At 45.1% G+C, this 21,272-nt stretch overlaps 1 protein-coding gene across 8 annotated transcripts in view; it reads left to right on the forward strand.

The window, feature by feature from the left end:
- Positions 1 to 21,272, forward strand: part of STOX2 (storkhead box 2) — a 213,663-nt gene that overhangs the window by 137,408 nt on the left and 54,983 nt on the right. The window contains exon 1 of one of the 8 annotated variants that reach the window (XM_066237988.1): positions 19,204 to 19,225. The exons of the other annotated variants lie outside the window; for them this stretch is intronic. The gene's annotated coding sequence lies outside the window, so the exon portion shown is untranslated. Of the gene's footprint in view, positions 1 to 19,203; positions 19,226 to 21,272 lie in introns of those variants that run through there. 8 annotated transcript variants of the gene reach the window in all.

Below are 21,272 nucleotides of genomic sequence, written 5' to 3' on the forward strand. Positions count from 1 at the left end.
AGGAAACAACAAGGGCATAAGTGACACCAGCAAGAGTATTTTCTTTCCTTTTTTTAATGTTAATTTTATTGATTTTAGAGAGAGGAAGGAAGAGAGAGTGACAGGGACTTTTAGCTGCTCCTGTAAGTCCCCTGACCCGGGATTGAACTAGCAACCTCTGAGCTTTAGGACAATGCTCTAACCAACCACGCTATCTGGCCAGGGCTAAAAAATATTTATTTTATTCTGAAATAACTTCAGTTACTAAGGAGATGTGCACAACTGGGCCCTGCACAACTTCTCAGACTCGGGAAGGAGGCTGGGCACCGCCAGCCGTCTTCCTGTCCCACACTGATTTCACACACTCCCCCGCCTGATCCCAGCCACCACCAAGGGGCCTCTCGGGGATGTTGCCGTCACCAGGAATGTAGCACAGCCTAATTTGAAACGATAAGATAACCCGAGCTGGTTGTTGGCAGGATGTCTGACAGAGGTCAAGTATCGTTTTCTAATTTGGTTAGATTCAGTGTACTCCCTCATCAGCAATGTAAAAGTCTGACTTTCTTTTCTTTAAAATTTCCTGGTCCTCATTACCCAAAGTGATTTACGTCGGTTATATTTTATTCTAAACTTAATGCTGCTTTTAAACTTCCAACCCCATTTATTTTAACATTTAAAAACTCTTGTTTCGTAACTCCTGCACGCAGTAATTGTTCCGTACATGCTTGTGGATGAATGCCACATTGGAGAAGTGACTTTTCATTCAGGAGACACAGAACTTGCCATTCTATGGACCCGGGATGGCTAACAGCCCCCTTTTATGAAACACGCTCTGCCCTAGCTCCTTTTATATAAGCCAGAGGCAGGGATGATGAGTTGGGATAAAAACTATGAGGTCGGCCCTGGCTGGTTGGCTCAGTGGTAGAGCGTCGGCCTGGCGTGCAGGAGTCCCGGGTTCGATTCCCGGCCAGGGCACACAGGAGAAGCACCCATCTACTTCTCTACCCCTCCCCCTCTCTTTCCTCTCTGTCTCTCTCTTCCCTTCCGCAGCCAAGGCTTCATTGGAGCAAAGTTGGCCCGGGCACTGGGGATGGCTCCATGGCCTCTGCCTCAGGCGCTAGAATGGCTCTGGATGCAACAGAGCAATGCCCCAGATGGGCAGAGCATCGCCCCCTGGTGGGCATGCCGGGTGGATCCCCGTCGGGCGTATGCGGGAGTCTGTCTGACTGCCTCCCATTTCCAGCTTCAGAAAAATACAAAAAACAAACAAACAACAACAAAAAAACTATGAGGTCATCGTTAGTTTGTCCTTTCACAAACCAAATTAATTAATTTGTGAAGTAACTATGCTGAACTATGGATTCAAGGTACTGATCGAGTCTTTAGTAATATGCGTTTGTTCATAATGTTCGGTCTCACCCAGCCTTCTGGTTCTGTTCAGTTCTTTCATTGATTCAAAAAAATATTTCCTGGCACCCCAGTGATGGTGTCTCGGGGACCTACACCTGCTGGGTCTTCTAGCACGTGGTGATAAGCCAGACGGGGAGCGCGTGACGTGCTTGAGGTACTTAGCGCAGTGCCTGGCACGTATGAAGTCCTCAGCAAACGGAATCGGTATTATTAAGTTTATGTTTTATGCATTAAAAAGCCCCACCAGAAGGAACACAGAAGATAAAACAAATCAATAGATCATGAATATTTTATTGTCAACTTTGGCGAGAGAGAGAGAGAAAGCAAGACCTCTCTCTAACGAGGCAGTAGTTCCCTCGTCGACATGTGTCTCACCGTTGTGCCTGGCAACAACGTTGGCGCTTCAGTTATTAGGTTGCACATGTGTGGAAGGATCTGTCCTCAACCCATTAAAAAATATGTATGGTCCTCAGGGATATTTCATACATCAGAAGTGTTAAAAACCCTCAAGGATTAGTCAGTAATTAGCCTTCATGCCTAATGTGTAAACAGGAGAAGACTCTGATTTTGGCTCAACTCAATTTAATTTTGATGTTAACAGATCAGCACCAACAGTTAAATACACTTGGACACTGGGAGTAGACATGTCAACAAAGGCACAATCCAACTCACTATTGATTGATCGGCCAGCTAACTTCCTTTTAGTTCAGACAGCTGTAAAACACATTTCTCACCTATTTGTGGTATACATATTTGCAAAGCCCCCTGCTTTCAAAAAACAAAAACAAACCACAAAACGTAAACAAAAAACAAAAAGGGTGGTAATTGTTGAACACTCAAGACGCACTCCATCGGACCAGATTCGGGTTGTTGGGTCTGAGAGAAGGATCACCAAAAGGCTTCTGGTTCCTCTGAGCCCATTTCTGTGACATAGTTAATCAACACTTCACATTTCATTTTTATAACCTATACACACACTTCTCTGGCCCTCTAACTCCTCTTCAATTATATTTCTCCTTTTCTTAAAAAAATAACGACAACAAACGATTGCATAATTTACATGCGTAGATTGACTTTGCAGGCCCTCCAAAAAGAGGGGAGGAGGAACACATATTTGTACACTATGGGCCAAGTACTGTTTCCCATCGAGAAAAATGGTAGTCAGGACCTTTTAGAACTGCAGGGCTAGTATGGCTTCACATGGAGGGACAGATGACAGTTACAAGGATTTTCTCTATTGTGTGATTTTTAAAAAGCACTTTTTAAATAGTTAACTTTTTATTTTTTCCTTGTGGGAGAGACAGAGAGAGTCAGAGAGAGGGACAGACAGACAGAAAGGGAGAAAGATGAGAAACATCAATTTTTTGTTGCAGTTCCTTAGTTGTTCATTGATTGATTTTTCATATGTGCCTTGACCAGGGGGCTACAGCAGACCGAGTGACCCCTTGCTCGAGCCAGCAACCTTGGGCTCAAGTTGGTGAGCCTTGCTCAAACCAGATGAGCTCACACTCAAGCTGGCGACCTTGGGGTCTTGAACCTGGGTCCTCCACATTCCCAGTCCAATGCTCTATCCACTGTGCCACTGCCTGGTCAGGCAACTTTTTTTTTTTTTTTTAAGTGAGAGAGAAACAGGAAGAGAGAGAGATGAGAAGTATCATTCATAGTTGCGTCACTTTAGTTGTTCATTGATTGCTTCTTATATGTGCTCTAGCCGAGCCAGTTACCTTGGGCTCAAGCCAGCGACCTTTGGGCTCAAGCCAGCGACCTTTGGGCTCAAGCCAGTGACCCTGGGATCATTTTGATGATCCTGCGCTCAAGTTGGCGACCCCACGCTCAAGCCAGATGAGGCTGCACTCAAGCCAATGACCTTGAGGTTTCGAACCTGGGTCCTCAGTGTCCCAGGTCGACGCTCTATATCTACTGTGCCACCACGGGTCAGGCATAAATAGTTAACATTTTTTTAATGATTTTTTAAAATTAATTTTAATGGGGTGATATTGATAAATCAGGGTACATATGTTCAGAGAAAACATCTCCAGGTTATTGTGATATTTGATTATGTTGCATACCCCTCACCCAAAGTCAAATTGTCTTCCGTCACCTTCTATCTGGTTTTAATAGTTAACTTTTGAAAGCAGTTCTTATGGACCTGAAATTAGTAATCGTTACTTAAATTCTAGTCATATATTTTCATTTCATAAAGAAATAGACCTCTTTCTTTGTATTTTGATAAGAATTATTTATCAGTTTATCTGATTTCTGGGTTTGGGGTCTCAAGTCTGGCTGTAGTGAGTTAGAACTTTTAGCAACACTGCTAGAAAAAGCATCTACAGTGCGTTCAGCTTTCAGAATGGCATGTGAAAGAAACTGTGAGTCCAGATTTAATAAGACTCACTATTCCAAATGAGAGTGTAGGCTGAAAGAGAGCAGTGATCCTTCATCATTAAATACATGTAATCATTTAACTGGCATTAATTGTTCATATAGGCTATTATGCGACAGTGACCCTGTGTTTGCAAATTTGATAATCCAGGAACAGTCTTCAGGAACCGGACCAGTAGCTGGTTGTTCAGTTGATAAACTTAGCCAAAGAAGGGAGTCTTTTTAAATTTTTTTTTATTTGAGATTTAAAGTATTTTATTTTAGCTGAAAACCTCTTTTTGATGTAGGGGCCAAGGATTCTTCTTTGCATGTGAGTTTGTGTAATTTTTCTTGACTAAATTGTACCGCAATGTATCAGCTCTGATTTCCAGCTTCAGTTTCTGTCAAGAGGGGTGGAATATGTTCATTATCAAAGCTGGGCAGTGGGCATAGGGGCGTTCAGTGGACTGACTGTTCTTTCAACTTTTGAATACTTAGAATTCTTCATGTTAAAAATGTTTTAAAAATAAACATGTAGAGAAATAAAGCAATCAAGAATTTAAAACATCTGAGGAAAGAAATGGAAGAGCAGAATCGTTCTTGAGTTTCATGATATTGTAAAAATCTACCCAGGAGATTCACGCCACTGTAACTAATACTGAGCATCTAGCTAGGTTGTAACTCAAAGATGTCAGTGCTCATGCTCCTCCTGAGAAACCCATGGCTTGGGGGACAGAAGACAGACGTGTGTCCCAAACAATTACATGGCAGTGTCGTCAGTGCTCTAATAGCATAGACGGGCGGAAAGAGGACAGAACTAAACCTTCCTAGGAAGTTGGGGAAGACATCATAGAATAGTTGACACTACTACACCAGGAAAAAGTAGTAGTTATTTGTTAGTTCATCCCTGTTGCCAAGTGTTGGCCAGATAGTTCATAATGAAGACAGGCACTGTCTGCCCCCGCCCCCACCCACAGGCCATCTCGCGTGCTCACGTACCTGACTAGCTCCCGTGGCACTGATCTGTGAGTCCCCCAAACTCTGGTGAACACTCAGTTAAGATGATCTCATTCCTCATCAGGGAGTTATTGAACATGCATTTATTTTTTCTAATTTTAAAAATTTATTTATATCATGATATAATTGACATTAACATTATATTAGTTTTAGGTGTACAACACAAGTCGCTATGGGTGTATATTGCAAAATGATCACTGCAAGTAGTTAACACCCATCACCACACATACTGACAGTTCTTTTTCTTGTGATGAGAACTTTTAAGACTTACTTTCTTAGCCTGACCTGTGGTGGCGCAGTGGATAAAGCGTCGACTTGGAATGCTGAGGTTGCCGGTTCAAAACCCTGGGCTTGCCTGGTCAAGGCACATATGGGAGTTGATGCTTCCTGCTCCTCCCCCGTTCTCTCTCTCTTTCCTCTCTCCTCTCTAAAATGAATAAATAAATTAAAAAAAAATTTTTTTTGAAGACTTACTCTCTTAGCCACTTTCAAATAGTCAATGAGTATTATTAATTGTAGTCACCATGCTGTCTATGACTTCCTTAATGACACTTATTTTATAACTGGAAGTTTGACTCCCGTCAACCATTTTGTCCACCCCTACTCCCCTGCCTCTCTTCTCTGTATCTTTGAGCTTGATTTTGTTTTTCAGATGTCACAGATAAGTGAGATCATATGTATTTGTCTTTGTAACTTATTTCCCTTAGCATAATGCCCTCAAGGTCCATCTACGTTGTCACAAATGGCAAGATTTAATTATTTTTGATGGCTGATATATATATATATATATGTATATGTATATATGTATATATATGTTACATTATTCATTCATTCACTGATGGACTACTTAGGCTGTTTTCATATCACGATTATTGTAAATTATGTTGGAGTGCAGGTGTCCTTTTTATTTTTGTAATATTTTTTGGAGATAAAGGAAGGAGGTGGGGGGAAGAAGAGAGAGAGAGAGAGAAGAAGCATGAACTCATTGTTCCATTTCATTGTACACCCATTGATTGCTTCTCATCTGTGTCCTGACCAGGGCTCGAACTGATGCCGTCAGTGCTGAACTAGTGCCCCCGGGATTGAGCCAGAGATCCCAGGATCCAACTGGTGACCTTGGCAGTCCAGGATGATGCTCTATCCACTGTGCCACCGGGCAGGGCACAGATAACATTTTTAATTAGTGTTTTTATTTTCTTCAGATAAATATTCAGAAGCGGAGTTGCTGGCTCATATAGATGTTTTAGTTTTGATTTCGTGAGGAGTTTCTATACTGCTTTCCACAGTGGCCGCACCACATTCCACCAGCGGTGCAGGAGGGTTCTTCCCACCACCTCCACACCAACACTTCTTATCGCTTGCCTTACCATTCTGGCAGGTGTGAGGTGATACCTCCTTGTGCTTTTGGTCTGCATTTGCCTAATGATTAGTGATGTTGAGCCTCTTGAGCATGCATGTAAAACGGGTGAAAAAAGCCCTTCTTTATTTGCATTTGAGCACCAAGATGTCTGCTACTAAAGAATGTTTGGGAGAATTTGTTTACTCAGCAAATGACTGCACTGCTCTATTATAAACTTATCTTTCATTCATTCAACTAAAATTTATCTAACATCAACCACGTCCAGACCTTGTACTAGATACTGAGCACGTCAACAGAGAAGACAGCCACAGTTGCAGAACACATACAATATAATACGATTTAGTTAAATCTTTTGTTCTGCACTTAAAAACGCCAGACATCAGTTGCGTGCTCATTCATAGAAGTAAAAGTGTTACCAATGTACCGGAAAGATTGACATCAAGTTCATGAGCCTGGTTTCCTCTAAGTATGGAGATAGTGACTGCATCACCTTTACTGGAAAGTTGTCGTTCCTTCTGTAGAAAAGATTATGACAGCATTTCAACAGTTGCCTATTTGGGGTGGTATCTATGCAGGTATTTGTTATTTTAAAAAATTTCTATTGTATTTTTAAGTTGTTGTTTTTTATTATTAAAAAATACTTTAATTTGTTGTAGTTCCAAAAGGGGAAAACACGAGCGAATCCTGTTTGCAGAATTTGGGGGACGGAGGGGGGAGAGACGAGACGGAAGGCGTTCTCTGAGGAGAGAGTTGGGATAGGCCCGCCATTCGTGGGCGAGGAAGCAAAAGCAGCCTGACTTACGAGTTAGAATGGCTTATTTCTTTAGAACAATAAAAGTAAGTTTATCCTTTAGATTTTATGGGTCATTTCCAGGTTACATCTGTATTTTGAGCAGAAGTCAGTGGTGCTCCAGTGGGTTCTCATGGGCCCAAGGTGCTGGGTGGGCGGAAGGGCCTGCATTCAACATGGGACCTGTTGCGTTGCTCGGGAGAAAACATTTTCCAAAAACAAAGAAGGTTTGGTTTTCCCCGGGAGCGGGGGGTGTATGAATGTCACAGAGGATTGAGAGAAACCATGTCACACAGAACAGCAAAGCTGTGCTACATCCCTGAAGTCAAAGCCCCCCCCTCCCCCGCCCCGCTTCCGTGGTGACTGATGGACACGCTAACGTAGGTCCTTAGACTTGGACACGACCTCTTGTCCTCATTCAGGATTCCATTCTTTCCTCCCTGGTTCGTTTGGCCAGGACATATCCTTCCCACGCCTCCGCTAAGAACTGCAGTCATCTGATCCTCTCGTAAAAGGCATTTCTTTAAGCTCTTTAAAAAACGTCAGTCATGGAAACGCTTAGTGTTCTAAACCTGAATAATACATATTGAGTGTGGCTGTGTAGCTCCCTCGGGACTACAGTTGCTGTTTGGGGGGGGGGAGGTTTATAATGGAACAATTTAAAATATTTTCTATGTAAATGAGCACGGGGTAGATGATTTTGGTACGAAAGCAGTGATGTTTCCTAAGGTATAACTGGTCTTGTTCTAAAACCCAGACCAGCTATTGGCTGAATTTGAGGTAACAAACGTGTTTTAATTGTATGATATGACCTCTCGGGTGTTTTAAGAAAATGGCAGGATAACTAAGTGGTTAGAAATCATGGGCTCTCTCATTAGACTGACTTAATTTCAAGTCCTGAATCCGGGTGTATTTGCTGGGTGACCTCAGGCAAATTTCATACCCTTTTCTTAGCCTTAGCTTCCTCATTGTAACATGACTGTTGGAGGAATAGCTCCTTCAGAGATTTTTGTTGTGAGGATTGAGGGTATGTGCCAAGTGCCACTCTGGTCTCAGCGTTCACTGGCGGGTTGGTTCGTTAGCGAGTCCGGCTGCTCTTTTGCACCTTATACAGTCCACATCCCAGAATATGCCCTGTTGTCTCAGCTCTCTGGTTAGACACAGAACTCCACTGCCCACAGGCTGTCCAGGGGGTCCTCAGATTACAGCCCCTGTATAGCTAGTTCCGTTCCTACGAGACAGTGACGTAACCCGCTGGGTTGCTGGCTTGAATTTTGGTGTAAGTCGGAGTCGAAACACACTCTAACCTAAGTCACTTACCTATACTAACACAGTTGTAAAATCATAATCCAGAACACAAAAACACAGCTGAACTACATAAAAAGGAAAAGGACATCAATAGACTATCCTGTACACTGTACTGCAGTAACAGAAATAATGACAAGTGAGTGTCAAGAGACCAGGGCGCTCACGGTGTAAGCCGAAACACTCACTCTCACTGTTTCTAAGTTTCTATGGGAGTGAGTGTCGTAAACTCGGAACGCCTATGCCGAGACTGTCGTAACCTGAGGACCCCTGTATATATTATTTGATTTCTTTGTGCTGCTGTTTCCCGGTCTGTAAAGAGTGAGTAGATAATAGCCCCACCTCCGTGGCTTGTTGTGAGGGTGAAGGCCAGTAACAGCTGCTTACTCCGTTTCTGTGGCCGCATGCGCTCTTTGCGTGAAATGCCTCTTTCCTTTTGCTCCTCCCTGAAGACTCCTCGGTCGGTAGCCTTTCTGTGGCGTTTTTTTTTTTTTTTTTAAGGGTTCTTCCCAGCAGAGTTGAGTGTTCCCTCTCGTGGGTCTCAGCACCGTTGTGTACATACTGATGTTATAGCAGCTGGTGTATTGTAGCATCATTACCTGGCTTTCGACTTGATTCTGTGCTATCCTAAGTTGTTATAACCAGGCTCTGCTGTAACAAGCTTACATTTCTTTTTCGGGGTGGGTTACATAGAGGTGATGTTGAACAAGCATTGTGGGGCCTTAGCTCCTTCCAGAAGCAGAAGCCGAAACGTAGACTGTTTTTAGGTTGCGCGTTTCTTTTTTTTTTTTTTTTTTTTAATTTTTTAATTTTATTTATTTATTTTAGAGAGGAGAGAGAGAGGGAGAGAGAGAGGGGGGGGGGAGGAGCTGGAAGCATCAACTCCCACATGTGCCTTGACCAGGCAAGCCCAGGGTTTCGAACCAGCGACCTCAGCATTTCCAGGTCGACGCTTTATCCACTGCACCACCACAGGTCTAGCGGTTGCACGTTTCTTATGTGTCCTTAAACGGATATGTAGCGCTTCAAAATTGGCAGGTTATGTGTTTTCCAATTTGGCTCCATGTTAGCCAGTCAGTTCAACACCCAGTTTGGGGAGTAATCATTATGAGGCAGGAACCCAGGTGCTTTTCCCTAGGGACATTGTAGCCTCTGGGACAAGCTATTAAACCGTGAATGCTCTATTCTGAAAATCGAGATAATGAGACCCACGTTTCGGGGTGACCGTTGTGATGAAATGAGAGCACGCGGGAAGGACTGTCCCTGGGGCTTCCGCGCTGCTCCCCAAATCTCGGGTGCTTGCTCCTCCCTCCCAGCTCGTCCGCGCTGCAGAAACGAAGCCCTAATTCTCAGAGGGCGTGTGAAAAATAACGCAAGTGATACCTGCCAGCTCAAGTTCCACGCCACTGCGGCATGATAGTTTCGATAATTGTTTGAATGTCCTAGTGGGGAAATGGAAGGTATTGGTGTCATAGCCGGCCGGGGTGAAGCAGTGTGTGCAGCCACCAACCAGACCAAAAGGTCGGGCCCCAGGGAAGAGGGAGAACCGTGAGGAGGGCTCAGAAGCCATCTCAAGTTGTAAGAACTCAGGAGTCCATTTACTAAACACGTGTTCGGGTCACAGTGTTCATTGTTTCTGCGTGGGCGGTGGACACTATCGCTTACTTCCCGTTCTCCTCTAGTTTTCATTTCAAGAAGCTGCAGTGGCCTGACCAGGCGGCGGAGCAGTGGATAGAACATCGACCCGGGATGCTGAGGACCCAGGTTCCATACCCCGAGGTGGCTGGCTTGCGAGCGGGGTCACTGACTCGAGTGTGGGGTCGCCGGCTTGAGTGTGGGGTCACTGGCTTGAGCGTGGGATCATGGTCGCTGGCTTGAGCAAGGGGGGGTCCCTGGCTCAGCTGGAGCCCACGGTCAAGGCACATGTGAGAGAAAGCAATCAATGAACAACTAAGGTGCCGCAACACGCTGAGGCTTCTCATCTTTCTGCCTTCTTCTTTCTCTATCTCTCACTAAATAAATAAATAAATAGCTAAAGTTACGGTCCTCACAATTTTGAGTTGTGACTTGCTATATAATTCCTTAATTTTAGTTTCAGTGCCTTCTAGATTTTCTCGAAATATTTTTATATTTAAGTCATGTTTCTTTATTGAGTTCTTGTTGTTGTTTCAGGCTAAAGGACTTAGAAATTTAGAAGTTTAGCCAAATTATACATTACACTCTGTGCTTTCGTTTTACTCAGCATTTATGTTGCTCCTTGGGTCATGTCCCCGCTGCCCTTTTTCTCACCTAGTGTCCCTCTGAGGGGTCTACGGTGTCCCGATGATAGTTCATAACTCAAGTGAAGAGTCATGACATCGCCACGTTAGGCGTGCTCTTTTCACCGCCGTGCAGCAGTTTAGTTTATTTGGCGGCTGTGCTGACTGCACTCCGTCTGCAGGACTACGCTGCCTGCCGTGTCATAGAAGGGGTACCCAACACTGAGTCTCTTTTTTTTTTTTAATTTTTTAATTTATTTATTCATTTTTGAAAGGAGAGAGAGAGGGAAAGAGAGAGAGAGGAGAGAGACAGAGAGAGAAGGGAGGGAGGAGCAGGAAGCACCAACTCCCATATGTGCCTTGACCAGGCAAGCCTGGGGTTTCGAACCGGCGACCTCAGCATTTCCAGGTCGACGCTTTGTCTACTACGCCACCACAGGTCAGGCCTGAATCTCTTTTTGTTTGAATTTTTCCGGGTCTATTAAGACACTTAAAAATAAATTCACTCATATACTCAGTACCCTCTGGTGACTGACTGTGGCCGGACGGTGGCCGAGCGCATGTCCTTTCTGGACCCACGGTTTATGGGAGAAAGAGAGAGGGACAGAGTCGGACATGAAGGAAACTAGACAGGCTGTTAGGAAATGCAGAAGGGCAGCTGACCTCCACACAGGACTGGGAGTGCGGGGCTGTGGAAAGTGGGGGAGGCAGGTGTGGCTGAGGCCCCTGAGGAGGCAGCGAGGCTGGAGAGCCAGCGGTGGCCCCAGGGAATCCCGGGCCGTCCTCCATCCGGCGAGGGACCCACCTGGGTTTGAGTTTATTAACGATCCCACGGAGGAGACAGAAGTGGGCAGGGCTGGGTGGGTTGTGACTGTGATTGAGACCTAGTGCCCCGAGGGGCTCCGAGTGTCCTGGGGAACCCCAGACAGGTAGATGAGGAGCTCGTGAGGAGCCCAGGGAGGCCGGATTCCAGCAGCTCAGAGCCCTGCCTGGTGGACGTGCTGGCTGGTGCCCGGGTGCAGGTGCCCGAAGTGATAGTTTTAGGAAGAAACGCGAAGGGCAGTCATTGAAAGGCTTTACTCAAGGGTGTGAGCTGACCACAGTGAGGCCCTTTAGACGTCGTCTTCCCTTCTGGGGGGAGAAGGAGTCTGGGTGACAGGCAGGACACAGGAACCAGACGACGGGGCACGAAGTCACCGTGCCGCCCTCCACAGATGCTTCCTCGGGGCTTCGGAGGAGATGGCCTCGTGTCCAGTTTTTAGAAAGGCCGTGATTGACTGTCCAGGGCTTCTCCTAGAATGCTTTTCCTTTCTACACATTAAAGCGGTTTTGTTTTCTGGGGGAATCAATGACACGGGCTCTCTGGCCACTCTTTCCAGAAAACTGCAGGACGGAGTTTTCTCAAAAGGCAGGGGAAGCAAGGGAGGGTGAAGTAACTCACGCCATGCCTATCCCAAACCAGGAAGTCGCTGCAGAACCCACGCGCACTTTTTCTTTTCTCTTTTTTTTAAAGGCGTTTTCACGGAGGTCTCATGATACAGAATCATTATGCTACGTATTGATACTTTAAAAGCCACAACACATCCCCGGTCACAGATAACCCATGATTCATGCTGTTCTTCTAAACACGAGAGTGAAGGATTGATTGCTGATTTTACCTTGGTTCTAGAATTGTCATTGGAGCGTTTCTCCTTGGTTCTGAATGATTCGAAGTCAACTGGATGATCATGTTCAAAAGTTGATACAGATCTCGTCAACCCATTAGCTTTCTTTTCGCAGAAGTCATTGAGTGAGGGGAGTGTCTATGAAATAATACTTTCACTGCTTCAGAAATCTGGTAACTTTTAAAATGGCCAAAAATAACTGGGGTTATTGAAAAGGGAATTTACGAACTAGGAGGAGCAGAGTAGAGGTTTCTCTACCCGGACTGTTTGTCTATGGCCGTGGCTCCCAGCGGGGTCAGTGGGGGGCCCAGCTTCGTGGCCCTCAGGCCCCTGGAATAGAAAAAGAGTTCCATGGTCAGGTTTGTTTGGGAAAGACTGGGTTAAACAAAGGTAAACCATTGGAAGCTAAGAGCGATAAGTAATGCTAATGTGAGTGGTCAGTCTTCCAAAAGATGTATAACTCATAGTTTCCTAGGCTGACTTGACCACAGAACTTTTTTCTAAGAAATATTTGCTGGGCTGAGTGTTTTCTGAAGCCTAATTTGGAAGTGCTGATCTTTCACGCGGGGGATGTGAGGTACGCGGATTTATCTCCCAGACCCGTAAGCCTTCACCATTCATGGCCTTGCATTGTGATTGCCTATTTAATTGCTGACTTTCGTGGAGGTCCAGGGGGGCAGGGGCTGTTCCATAGTGACAAGCCTGGGGCCCCACTCATAATAGTTCGAATAATAGTTTGTTTGAATGAGCATTTTATCTGTGCCACATGCTATTAACGAGGTATGTATGTATTATTACTATACCCCTTTTGCAGATGAGGAAACAGACACTGGGAAGTTAGAAACTTGCCCAAAGTCACAAGAAGTAGTAGTACGTGCTGGGCCCGTAGGAGGGGCTCCGGAAAGGTACGGCTAACGGATTGATTTCTGCCTTCCCAAGTCTATGCTATATTCACCATAGTTTTGTTCATTTTTACTTTTGCAAAGGTAATTATGTCGATACTTGAAGAACAGACTGACAGCTGTCAGGGGAGATGGGGGTGGGGAAAGCTAGGCGAAAAAGGTGAAGGAATTAAGCAAAGAAAAATGTCATAGGCAGAGACAACAGTGCGGGGATTTCAGGAGGGGAAGAAGGGACAGATGGTGATGGAGGGAGTCTTGGCTTGGGGAGGTGACCACACAGTACAGTGTACAGATGATGTGTTGTAGAATTGGGCACCTGACGCCTGTGTAATTTTATTAACCAGTGTCATGCCAACAAATTCAATAATTGTTTTAAATGAAATAAAATAATACACCTATTATAGCAAGTACACACACACACACACACACACACACACACTTTCTCCTATCTAGTGCATTGAAAAATGCCAGTCACCTGTTGCCCTCTGTCTCTTACCATTTCTGATTCCCGCTTCCTGGGGCCAATCCTTTAAGACTGTTTTAGTGGTTTCTTTGGAATTTGTGTAGTTTCTAAATAGTGTGCTGGCAGTGCTGTAGCTTGCTTTATTAATTGTGGATTTTATCTTTTGTCTTCCTGGCAGGGCAGATGAAGATTTCGCTTGACTCACCTTCCCTCACCTTATTCTCTGAATGTAGTTATATAAGAATTGAAAGATAAATCAATAATCAGTGTTCATAGTAAGATGACTGTCTAACTTTTAGTTTTTAAAGGACCAAATAGTGTGAGTATATTTACTTTCTCACACAGCTGTCTGTTTTACCTGGAGTGAATGGCTATCTTTTTTATAGATTTTTATATCTGTCTTTAATTTTTTTTCTTCAAATGCTTCATCAGATGTGCCATATACTCACCAGTATTGATTTTTTTTTTTTCAGAGTGGTCTATTATTTCAAATAGTCGATCCATTTTCCTGCTTTCTTGGAGAATTTCCTTCGGGAGCACCCTCCGATCTGGACTCCGCCTTCTAGGCTGGCCAATCCCTGCTGCCTGGGGGTCTTTCTCACCCCCCCTAGGTGGGACCGCTGTTTTTTAGGCTCCGTGTCTTTGTATTCCTGGTTCACTCCCTTCTGGCGTGAGGTCACATCTCAGCAGCTTCCGGGGTATATTAATTCTAAGGGCTTGGGGAGGGTCCTTCTGCTCTGTGCCTCATATAGGTTTCTTTAAAATACCTTTTCTAGTTGTTGTTTTGATCTCTAGAGGTGCTAAAATGCAGCTTGGCAGTTCTGTGTGAAATAGAGCCTGTCCCCAGTTGGGCCTTCCTGCAGGGAGGTCTGGAGGGGGTGGGTGGGTGACAGGGTCTTTATCCTCCAGCAGCCAGTTTGCTCAGGAGAGTATTGCAAGTATTCCAGGATCTGAGCGAGGTATGCAACTTTTCACATACTGCCATTTTATGCAGAATCTGATTACCTCCCATAGCTATGCTTGGAGTCCAAAAGCGATCTCTCTCTTTCTTTTTAATTTATTGATTTTAGAGAGAAAAATGGAGGGAGGGAGAGAGAAACATTGATTTATTGTTCCGCTTGTTCACGCATTCATTGGTTGACTCTTGTATGTGCCCTGACCAGGGATCAAACCCACAACCTAGGCGTATCGGGATAATGTTCTACCAACTGACTACCCGGCCAGGTCTGGAACACTGTCTGGTGTGACCTCTCTGGAATATAAAATTTCTGTTGTCTGCCTGGGTTGAGAGGTAGCTGTCTGAGAGGAGCGGGACTGAGTGCCTTCGTTCTTCTTAGGAAGTTTTTAAACAACAACCCTCCTTGGGTCTGTTCCATACCTGACCTTTAGCAAGAACTTCATTCTCGAGACTTTCCAGAGTTCTTCCCCTCTCCAGCTTTTAATTTCTTTCTTACAACATACAAGTTATCAAATAAATGAGCACGGTGTATGCTTCACCTAGAGACATATAACATTTTGCTACATTTGTTCCATCCATCCATCCCTCCATCCATCCATCCCTCCATCCATCACGTGTCTATCTTCTGTACCACTTGAGAGTAGGTGCACCTCAGGAGACTTCACCTCTAGGGGTACATTTCCCAGGAACAGGATATTCTTTATATAATGAAAGTACAATCACCAAATTCAGAAAGTTCAACATTGATATAATGTTATTATCTAGTATACAGTTCATATTTAAGTTTTTTTCTGTTATCCCAATAATACCCCATATAATCATCCCAATAATGCCCTGCTTTTTAAATTCTTACTGCAAAATTCCAAGCTCTAATCAAGCATCACGTGTTGCGTGTCTTCAGTCTTCTTTTAGCCGGAAATTTCCCAGCTCCTTTTTGTCATTTATGATGTTAGCCTTAAACATTACAGGCCTGCTATTTTGCAGAATATTCCTCAATTTGCCTGACCTGTGGTGGCACAGTGGATAAAGTGTTGACCTGGAACACTGAGGTCGCCAGTTCGAAACCCTGGCTTCCCTAGTCAAGGCACATATGGGAGTTGATGCTTCCTACTTCTTCCCCTCTCCTCCCCTCCCCTCCTGTCCCTTCTCCTCCCCTCCCCAAAATCAATAAATAAAATCTTTTAAAAAATATTCCTCAATTTGAAGTTTTCCTGGTTATTTCTTCCTGATTAGATTCAGATGGAATATTTGGGGGTGGGGAGGAATGCTCCATAGGTTGTGTTGTGTTTTATTCAGTGTGTCACATTAGGAGGGCTAGGGTGGCTCTTTCTTTGACTCGTTGCTGAGGTTAAGTTTGGTTGTTTGGTTATGATGGTGGCATTGTCTTTACCCTTTTGTAATTACAAAGTGATCTGTGTGTTGATATTTTGAGACTGTATGAATAGCTTGTTTTCCAATAATCTTTACCCTATATTTTATCATACTTCAGTAATGCTTGCTTGAATCGTTTTTATTGCAATGGTGGTTACAAATGCCAGTCTAGTTCTATAACCTCATCTAAGGTTATAAATTGGCATTCATTGGTGAAAAAAAAGCACTACCCTGTTCTGCAGCCCCTGTATTTTTGTTTGTGTTTGTACCACAATGTACACACGATTCTTTTTCAGTCAGTGTGTCCCAGTGTTTTGTATACATGCTGTTTGATGGTCTGTTTGTTCCTGCTTCGGCCATGGAATCCCCTTCAGCCGGGTCTTACCAGGTTTTGAGCCTTTTCTTGCTTTCTGGCACAAAGGGATGTACCTGGTTCACGTGTCCTTTTCCTGCATCAGACCTGGAATCCATAATTTCTCTAACGAATCCTTTTCTTTCCGTGGGGAATAGTATTTAGAACCCAAGATCACGACGGCTGGGTGGGCTCATTGCTGTTGGGGTAGCACTGCTTCTAAAGCTTGTCAGGCCCTGGCCGGTTGGCTCAGTGGTAGAGCATCGGTCTGGAGTGCAGAAGTCCCGGGTTCGATTCCCGGCCAGGGCACACAGGAGAAGCGCCCATCTGCTTCTCCACCCCACCCCCTCTCCTTCCTCTCTGTCTCTCTCTTTCCCTCCCGCAGCCAAGGCTCCATTGGAGCAAAGATGGCCCGGGCGCTGGGGATGGCTCCTTGGCCTCTGCCCCAGGCGCTAGAGTGGCTCTGGTCGCAACAGAGCAACGCTCCCTGGTGGGCAGAGCGTCGCCCCCTGGTGGGCGTGCCGGGTGGATCCTGGTCGGACGCATGCTGGAGTCTGTCTGTCTCTCCCCGTTTCCAGCTTCAGAAAAATACAAATAAATAAATAAATAAATAAATAAATAAAGCTTGTCGGTGGGCAGGATTGGGCTCCCGCTGATTTCACCGGCTTGTTCTCCTTCCCCCAGGGCGCGCTGTGCTCTGCTGCTCCCCAGTGTCTTCCACACGCCCCTCGTTCTCACTGCGCACATCAGTGTTTCAGGCCGTGGCACCCACACCGCGCTCCGGGGCTCGTTTTTCCTCGTGTCCGTATACTTTAAACTTTCTCCACTCTGCATTCAGCTCCCTCCTGTCGTCTGCTTTTCCAGCTTCCAGAATTATTCGATGGTTCCTCGGCTTTCTTTTCTCTCCTTTGCTTCATCTTGCTGTCATTTCGGTGGGAGTCGGGAGGGGTGGTACTGTTTACAGTCTACCACGCTTCCCCGGGGCGCCTCACCATCGATGTTCCATCTGTGGGCGACTTGAAGAGAGAAGACGGGGAGAGAGTAAACACTGTTTACCTTTCACATCCCGTAGAGCCCTGCCTGCATCCCTCCTTCGCTTTCCCAGACCAGCGTGCTTCTCACTTAACCTCTCGGGCAGATTAGAACTCTGTACACTTCTGGCCCTGGCCGATTGGCTCAGCGGTAGAGCGTCGGCCTGGCGTGCGGGGGACCCGGGTTCGATTCCCGGCCAGGGCACACAGGAGAAGCGCCCATCTGCTTCTCCACCCCCCTCCTTCCTCTCTGTCTCTCTCTTCCCCTCCCGCAGCCAAGGCTCCATTGGAGCAAAGATGGCCCGGGCGCTGGGGATGGCTCCTTGGCCTCTGCCCCAGGCACTGGAGTGGCTCTGGTTGCGGCAGAGCGACGCCCCGGAGGGGCAGAGCATCGCCCTCTGGTGGGCAGAGCATCGCCCCTGATGGGCGTGCTGGGTGGAACCCGGTCGGGCGCATGCGGGAGTCTGTCTGACTGTCTCTCCCCGTTTCCAGCTTCAGAAAAAAAAAAAAAAAAAAAAAAAAGAACTCTGTACACTTCTTTGACATTTCTGCTTCTCACCTACCCAGGGGGGCGGGACTTCTTTCCGGTGGTGTTTGGTGATTGACCTGAGCATTCAGAGGTGTTGGCGACACTGCAGAGAGGGTGGCCTGCTGGTCTAACTCTGTATTTGCACCATGCTTGGGGACTGAACACTATAAGTCAGGCCGTCCTGGAGGACTTCAGGTAGAAGAACCAGGAGACCTGCCTGGAGGAAGCAGAAGCCAAGCTGCCTCTCCAAGCCTATTTCTGGTATCTTGATTTTTCTCAATTAACATGGGTACAGACTTTCCCCATGAACTGTTAGCACCTGAGTTTTCAAAACCACTTTGATGTCTGTTATCTCTGCTTCCTCACAATGAACATAGTTTTAAATTTTAATTTTCTTTCTACTCTGTGAAATAGGCAAAGTGGAAAGCTGGTGGGAAAAACAAACAAACAAACAGAAAAACCCCAGAGCTATTTTTACCTTAGAATCTTAAGAATGCCTCTGGTATCCATCCACTCCAGTGATAGGTATAACTTAGGGGTATAAGGGGGATTTTAAAAAGGGTGATGTGTGTGAGGCAGCCACCATCTCTGAAGCAGACTGGGAGGTTTTAATTGGCTTCGCTGGGCTTTGGTAAACAAAAGCTGGCATTTTCTTTCCGCGGTTTCGACGGCAGAGCGGCCCCAGCAGCGTCCGTTCTGGTGGTCAGATCTGAAACATATGGCGGGTTCACAGACCTGCTTTTCTGCACTTGCCCTCTTGGCAGTTTTTATGGGATCTTTTTCCTTGTGCTTTATTTATTTGCTCTGCTTGCGTTGCGGAATCGTGGGTTAAAGCTGCTTTAAATCAGAAGGGTGTTTAAATAAAAAACATGTAAAGAACGTTTCAACCAGGAATAATGCGAATATGTCAACATAAATCATCTCTGCTGATTGGCTTATTTTCAAAACAGGAAGAACATCTTGAGCGATGTTCATGGTTTGGTTTTGCTTTGCTGCAGATTAGGTTTAGCGACAAATTCCATCTGGCTGGAGCTACATGCAGTCTCTCTATTGATTGGTTATATTGGGACTTCATGGGAGTGTCCTTCAAATCTGTTTTCCCAGCATTTTTTAAAGCTCCATTGAAAAAAAAAAAAAAGAGAGAGAGAGAGAGAGAAAAGAGAAAAAGGACCCTGCATTGTTTCAGTGTGCGTCCAACATGCAAAACATGGTCTTAAATTTTTAATTAGCTAAGTGAGTGGTGAAAAGGAAAAGTAATATAACAAGCCTCGGTGAGCAGCTGGGATGTGTTGCCATGACGACAAGTTCAGCAGGCTGCTAGCCAGCATGTCAATGGGTAATACTGGGAGAGGGCTTTGAAACAGTGCCTGCTAGCCACGATGTGATTGGTCACGCCTCTGTTGTCTTTGTGTGAACCGGAGGATGCTGGGTAAGACCTAGAGTGAATGCTCAGCTTGTCTCAAGGCTGCAATGAGGTAATGCTTCTGAATCTTTGGGGATTATGAGCTCCTGCCTCCAAAAGACTGCAGTCTAGAATGTTTTCATTCCTGTTTGCGTTAATTACTGACTATACCGTGTTAAGAAGTTTTTACAGTGGTTTTTATTTATTCTTTTGTGCGTGCATGTGTATATAATAGATAACTTAACACGTGTGTCTATGTTGCATATAGAATCTCAAGCGTATTCTAAAAAAAAAAAGAGAGAGAGAGCCTTCCATGTTAGTCATTCTGCTTAGGGTCAACATTTCTTTTCATTGCCGGCATCAGTGACAACAGCTATTGATAGATAAGTGATATATTAAAGTGCATTTATGTGGGGTAAGCAAACTTGTTCGTTTTTAGAGACTATTTTGGCATTGATTACTTTGTAGAATTCTTTGTTTATGATGTCTTTTTAATAGAAAAGGGGGTCGAAAGAGTGTCGGATTTGCTTGGTCAGGAGGTTTAGTTCATATTAGATTTCTTGAAGTTGGCCGGTTTATATCCTAATATTGATCCTCTATAGTTGTTCATTAATGAACATAATATTTGACTGCTCCAAAATTATCTGCTGAATAATGGGTTTGATGGTTGAAACTTAAAGCTCTTAAAGGGAGGCTGTAGTTACACATACTAAGCTCTAGACATGTTGGTGGCCGTTTGTGCAACAAATACATCAAAGTGCTGGTGTGACAGAGACACGCGAGCTCGACCCCTGAGTCCCCACTCTGGTCCTCTGTGGTCCCATGATGTGGGTGCTCTCCAGGGCTTTTCCGGGTGGTGAGAGAATGTTCCATCACATTCATAAACAGTAACCTAGTGCCCTGGAAGGTTTAGGGCAGCGTCTCCCATTGCTGTCTGGATCACTCCGCGGGGTTGGGGGGTAGGGGGGAGAGGCTGAGTGGGTGACCTGGGTCATCATGTCACAAATGGAAAGCATGCAAGCTGGCTTTTGGACGGAGCTCGTCGGGCTGTCATCTTTGCCACCCTGCTGTATTTACCTCGCAAAGAGCTCATAAAAATTTATAAGCCTTTTAAATGGATAAACAAAGAATAAAAACACCTCAGAACGATACTGACTGGTTTCCGCCGGGCTCCTGCGCAGTCCGGCGAGCTCCGCCAGCCCCCGCCCCCTGCTTTATGGGAGGTCAGGCCACTGGCATGTGGTTGCAACCATCACAGTTCACGGAATACAGGACCACGCAGCGGGAGTCAGGGCCTGCTCTTGCTGAGGACCTCGTTTCCCTTATTCTCTTAAAGAATTTAAAGCCTGCTTTCATTTGACTCACCTATATGGCTTCTTGTTTAGAAGTCTTTGTATAGGAAGACCTCACCAAGGATAAATATATGTGATACGATGTCTGAGTTTTAAATAATCAGTTCTGAATACTTGTGGTACAAATAGGGTCTTGGGTAGTGACTTTTCACTGCCATGTCGATTCTGTCTAGTGGAGTAAATGCCAGAGCCAACAGCTGGCACTTGCTCCATGAATGGGGAGGCCTGAAAAGGAGGCTGGAGTCCTTTGTCTGAGACAAAAGCAGGGTGCAACGACCCTGGGAAGAATGCAAGGAAAATCCACCTGTTGATAAGACGGGCACTTTCTCTCTGTGAAGAATTGGATGTTCGGTTCCCTTCATCTCTCTGGGGAGGAATTAATTGTGTGGTTTCAAATTTTAGCCACGCTTTGCTCATTTAAACAGTTTTCAGATTCATGAATGATTCCGTTTTCAAAAGATGAGATACTCTGGGAAGCAGTCCACCTGTTAGTGGCAGGATCGTCACCTTTGTGATCTTGCAGGCTATGAAAGATCTTGGCTTCAAATTTTAGAAATCATACTTATTAAATCTTTGTAGGAAGGCATTTTTATGTCATGTAACTAGATGCTAACTTGTTTCCTTTAATTAAGTAGCAAAGTTCTAACCTTTTACTTAGGTGATTTAATACGTCTCTGTGGATCAGGTTATGATCTCCCCAAAATCTTCCTTATTAAGTCATTTCCGAGCATTGAGCACATGCCCAATCAACATGTTAAAAGATGAAGG

This window comes from Saccopteryx bilineata, chromosome 6, assembly GCF_036850765.1.
Source record: "Saccopteryx bilineata isolate mSacBil1 chromosome 6, mSacBil1_pri_phased_curated, whole genome shotgun sequence".
Classification (NCBI taxonomy): Eukaryota; Metazoa; Chordata; class Mammalia; order Chiroptera; family Emballonuridae; genus Saccopteryx; species Saccopteryx bilineata.